Source organism: Chelonoidis abingdonii, chromosome 7 (genome assembly GCF_003597395.2).
Source record: "Chelonoidis abingdonii isolate Lonesome George chromosome 7, CheloAbing_2.0, whole genome shotgun sequence".
Classification (NCBI taxonomy): domain Eukaryota; kingdom Metazoa; phylum Chordata; order Testudines; family Testudinidae; genus Chelonoidis; species Chelonoidis abingdonii.
In genome coordinates this window covers 29,651,775-29,657,853 of record NC_133775.1, presented here as the reverse complement: position 1 = coordinate 29,657,853, position 6,079 = coordinate 29,651,775, and positions in this window count along the sequence as shown.

The window sequence follows — 6,079 nt, the reverse complement described above, 5'->3', positions numbered from 1 at the left end:
TTCACATCAAAATGCTGGCACTTAGCGTGGTTTTCTGTGTTTTAATGTGCATGTCTGACGGGAAATGTTAGAGAGTTTGGGCCTTAATTGCTTTGGTGCTTCTGCAATGTCTTTAACTCTTCTAAACTATAAGAAATTGTTTCAGATATTTCCAGAATGTCTAGGTGAGGAAATCCCAGAGCCTCATTTCTACTGATTGTACATCAGTAGCAACTTTCAACCTTGGTCATGTTTAAATGGTAGCATATTTATGGAAATAGGGACCAGAAATAGCAGGGATGTGTCCCTGAGCAGCTCAGGCACTATGAGCACATACCCCCCTGCACCCTTTGTTTTTGCTGACTATGGCTCTGCTTGGAGATATTAATTCAGATACATTTCTCTCATCTCCATTCTCTTCTTCCCATGGCAATCCATCACCATGAGAGGACACAACCCTGCATCAGACGACAATTCTGAGACCTATCATGACAGTCACCAAATTGGTCAGCTCTCCCTTCTACTCTGATCCACTTTAACCGTTGCACAGATTCGGGCATCTTCAGCTTACAGAATAGCACATAGGGTTAATATAGAAGAAAACCACATGCAAATACTAGATGCAAGCCATTCAAAATGAAGGATGCAATGAGATTAATATAGGAATGCCCATGTCAGCACGTTTGCTGTTGCCTTACTAGCAGGTAAAATTTTTATAATATACCTGGATGTCAGCAAGGCTTTTGACACAGGCCCTACATGACATTTTGAGAAATAAGCTGGAGAAATGCAGGTTCAACAGAACCACCATTAAGTGGATATATAATTGGTTAAACAACCCCAAACAAAGAGTAACTATTAATGGAAAGATGTCAGATTGGAACGAGGTCTCAAGTGGTGTTTCCTGGGGATCTGTTCTGGGTCTGGTGTTGTTAAACATTGTTATTAATGATCTTGAGGGAGAAATAGAGAGCATACTGATCAAATCCGCAGATGACACAAAGCTGGGGGTGTTGCCAACACTTTGGAGAATAGAGCTAAAATTCAGAGGCACCTTGAGTCCTGGGCTGTAGACAAGAAAATGAATTCAATAAAAACAAATGTAAGGTGCGAGACTTAGGGAAGAAAAACCAAATGCACAATCACAGAATGGGGGATAACTGGCTTGGCAGCAGCACTGCTGAGAAGGATCTGGGAATTGTGGTGGATCACAGCCTCAACATGAGTCAGCAATGCAATGCTGTTGAGGGGAAAAAAAAAAAGCAAATGCAAATTCTAGGTTGCATTAACAGAGGCACAGTATGCAAGTCACGGGCAGTGATAGTACCGCTCTACTCTGTGCTGGTTAGGCCTCAGCTGAAGTACTGTGTCCAATTTTGGTCACAAATGTATAGAAAGGATATAGAAAAACTGGAAAGGATCCAGAGGTGAGGGACAAAGATGATCAAAAGGATGGAATGCAGGCCATCTGAGCACAGACTGAAGGAACTGGGTGTTTAGTTTGGAAAAGAGAAGATTAAGGGAGGATATAATAGTGGTTTTCAAATACTTGAAAGGCAGCCATGAAAAAGATGGAGAAAAGTTGTTCTCTCTTGCCACAGCAGGCAGGACAAGAGGCGATGGCTTCAAACAACAGCATAGCAGATTTAGATTAAATCTCAGGAAAAACTTTCTAACTGTAAGAACAGTAGGACAACGGAACAGATGCCTTGGGACAGTGTGGAAGCTCCTTCACTGGAGCTTTTTTATAGGAGGGCACATAGCCATCTGTCTTGGACTATTTAGACACAACAAATCCTGCATCTTGGCTGGAGCTTAGATGACCTTTGCAGTCCCTTTAACCCTATGATTCTATGATCTAACAGATGGTCTGTTCATATAATAACTATGAATATCAGTGCTACAATTCCACTAAGCATTCCCACTGGTGCTCACAGGCAAACTCACTAGAGGCCATAGCCCCATTCTCCAGTAGCAATGAAAGTCTCACACAGAGAGAACACGAGCTGCTTAAGGCCTTAGTGATGTTACCCTTGGGTTTTCCAGGTGCTTGGAGTTTACAGTCATGTCTACGTCCACAAGATTTACTCTTTCTAGGAGGTAGCATTATTTTGGGGGTAAGTGTGAACATGCAGCTGGGAGCCTAAAGAATAGCACAAGGTTTCCCTCACACAATGTTCCTAATTATAAGGATTTAAGCAAAACATTTTAAAATGACATTTTCCATTAGCATCCTCAACAAAATGCAGCCATTGCCAACAGGAAAGAAAAGCAACTTACCAAATCAATCTGTCCCCATTATTCAGATGGATGACTCAACTTGCGCACTGCCCAAGGGCTCTCACAACTACACTGAATGACCCCAAGGTGGAGCTATTGTTTCATCAGAACGACTTGCTAGTAAACTTTAATTTACCAGCCTTTCATTAGACTAGAGTGTTGGTGAAAGGTGCTGGACTGAACCTTGGCACCTGAATTTCTCAAGTCATCCACGGAGCTGGGCACTGGACAGCGAGAGGGCACAGTAGCTCACTCTTTATGCCCAGTCAGTCCTTGTGTCTCTGCCGAGGCAGCAACGTACAACCCCACCAATGCTGTTGCATACATCAGGCTCAGAGTCTCCTCCCTACTCACATGGTGCTTTTGAACTAAAATCAGTTCATGGGAGCCGGAGCTGCTCTTCTGCACACCAATGTGCAGACTGGAATACTGATTAGAACAAAGTTTCTCTGCCTCACCTCAGCCTCATACTTCAACATTTCAATTTAGATTTGAAACCGAAGGCAAAAGCCGGTTGACACAAATAAATATAAGGAATATGCACCTGTCAACAATTATTTTGAGCCATTTTAAATGACATTTCCCTAAAAATGAGAAAGGGGTCTGAATCATGGTTTTCAACTAATACAATAACTGATATTTTACATAACACCCGAGAGTGCCAAGGCCAAGGGGGGGGGGGACTGAGAGTGAAAGCGGGAGATGTTGGTGTGGAATGTGAAGGGAGAGGGGGGAAAAAGACAAAGTTAAAGAAGCTGATAACAAAACAACAACAAAAAAGAAAAAGAAAGGGGATGGGACTGAGTGGGGAAATGAAAATAGTCGAGGATGCAATGGAATGTGAGGAGCTGTTCATTTAAAACAGATGATTCATTGCGAGACCCCAGTTTTACATTTTGACCCGAGCCTTGAAATCCCTGTGTGACGTGTAACTTACATTCCCTTCCACATCACCTCTGAATGTCACCCTGTGAATAAAAGGAGAGAACCTTCTTCAAGATGGTAAGTCAAACTGCAGCACGTTAGGACAATGAGCCTTTTAAAAAGGGAATAAAAATATATGTAATGTACAGAGAAAACACCTTGTCCTATGGGTAGATAGAGTGACCCCAAATGGGTTATAGCTGGCAGCTTTTCACATAATATCTCACTGCTGGTTGCCTTTTTTAAATCATGGGGCAATAGTTTTCTACTGTGAATCTAAATTTCAGCCAATAAATATGTGGTATATAGTATTTATCTACATATACATACAGAATATGTACTGTATATGCACCCCTCCCCCCAAGATTAAATGGTCTATGCCAGTCTATATGTGTCTGTAACTATATAGAGGTGAATAGTCCATTTGACAGAATCTTCTCTACATTACCTCAGTTACATTTTTGGTGAGGGGAAAAAGAGGCATAGTTAGCTGAAAAACATCTGGCCTTGGCTTCCTCTTTCAAAACACTCCCAATCTGTTGTTAAATAGATTTTTTCAGAGGCACCAATAAGAATTTAACAAAACAAACACAGAATGAACTGTTGTGTAAAAACTGTGATCTCACAAAAAAACCCAATGCTAACAGGAAGAGACAAACACAGTAAAAACCATGGACTGTAGCAAACTTGCTTCTATACTGTACATTCTCCCGCCAAATCTTCTTTCATGTTTTCCATTAGGTCCCGACTTGTATGAGACAGTTAGCAGCACTTATTAAAAGAGGAACAGAAATTAAACGCATCCGGTTTTGAATCCAAGTCATTTCAGCCGGCCCTCGAAAAGCTTGCATGCCTTATTATAAAGGCCTGATAAAGACAAAGGGTTATTGTCTCACTAAAACATGGCAAGGACAACTGCAAAGCAATTATGGACAGGCTAACATCATTGCACTGTGGAGATTTTCACTTCTCACTTTGGAGTGAGCACTTAATTTTATTAACAAACATGCATGATTCTTTTTATATGTGTAGAACAGAATTACATTAATCACGGATTTATACAGATATAAAATCATGATTAATGTAATTATGTCATCATCGCTGGCTATCCATTGACATAAGGATCATGTCTGCTGAGGGGAAAATGTCATTGATGAGACTTAAGATGGCTGAGAAGTCCAACCTGTGCTCTACAAGTTATTCCACATATGTGAAAGAAGGTTCCTTGGAGAGAGCACAACTTCTGGCTGGGATGTTGTACACTTTCCTTCCTCCTCTGCCATTTCGCAGCCTTTTGAGAAAGGTGATTCTCTTCAAAATGGGCTGAGGCTTGATGTATGATGCAATGCCACTCTAGTTTATGGTCAGCTAGCTCTTCCCAATTTGTGGAGTCAATGCTTCCCTTCTTAAGACATACTTTCAGGGTGTTCTTGTAGCGTCTCCTCTGTCCCCTGCAGGTCCTCTTACCATGACTAAGTTGAGAAAAGAAGACTTGCTTCAGAAGACGAATATCAGCCATCTGTACACAATGGCCTGCCCAGCAAAGTTGATATTTCATCATCTTTGCCTCAACACTGGTGATGTTAGCTGCAGAGAGAGTAAGTACTTCCCTGCTCCCATAGCCCAATCTCTGCAGTGAATAAAGGATGAGGGATAGAAAGTGATCTGTTAGTTTAAAAGCTTGGTTAATACAGCACATTCTCAGAGTCTCAAGATCCAAATATAAATGTAATACAGTCGGGTTGCAAGCCACGCAGTTATGCAGATCATCATATGAGTTTAGCCAACAGCCCAGATATAACTAAATATGCAGGGCCTGATTCTCCTTTCATTTTGATTGCTGTAAATGAGGAGTAACTCTCCTGGAGTCAAAGCGGTGACCATTCCACACCCCTTCCCAGCCTTACCACGGTCTAGGTCTGGGGCACCATCATTGCTGGATTATGAACATCTGTTTCCTGCTGTCTTCTACAGAATTCCATCCCTTCTCTCCTGTGCCCCAGCCTTCCTCCAACTTGGCTGACAGGTACCTCCTTCCTCCTCCACTCCCCCTCACCTTCTTCCCAGCCATGCAACATCTTACTCACAATCTCCTCCCACCAGATCACTCTCCTCCTCGTTTCCCACCACACTGCCATTAGTGTCTTCTTGCACTACCTCCTCTACTTCACCTCGTCTGTGTTGTATCTCACATTGTGCGTTCAGAGAGTGTCCTAGACTTTATGAAATGCTCAGAGAACTCTTTGTAGCAGGGATGGTAGCTGTCTTATACTTTTGGAAGGTGTCTAGAATGGTCATAGGGGCTCAGGGTGAAATTCACCTTCTGCGGAGGGCCAGCATGAAGTATCTGCACTGCATAAACGGGGTTTAAGAGAAGTAAAGTGGAACAAAGGACCTTTGTGGGAACTTTAAAATTGACCTCTCTACACTGTTAATAAATAAATAATCATGTCAGTGAGAGGAAAGAGAATCAAATTCATTAATACATAGACATGTGATTTTAAAAAACTGTGGTACATATGCGTCATCTTCCCCTCCTAATCTCAGTTCACTACTTCTACAGTTTTCCCTTCCTTTTAAAGACAATCCCAGTTAGAAAAGGCAAAAGATCCTAAGCATCCCTTGCGTATTGAGCTCCACTTTTCATAAATCCTCACTGGGAACATCAAAACAGAAGGAAAAAGTTACCTATATAAGTATTTTATCCTTAGAGGGTAAGAAAGAATCTCTCTGTGTCTGATTACTTAGATGTCAATGGAGTTATGCCAGCTGCACATCTGATCCAAAAGTATGGATGGACAGATAAGAAAGCACAAACATTAAATAAATTTTACAACACTGAACAGTAAGAAGTCTCCTGACCCCTACTATTGGCTGGATGGAGAAAAAGAAATGT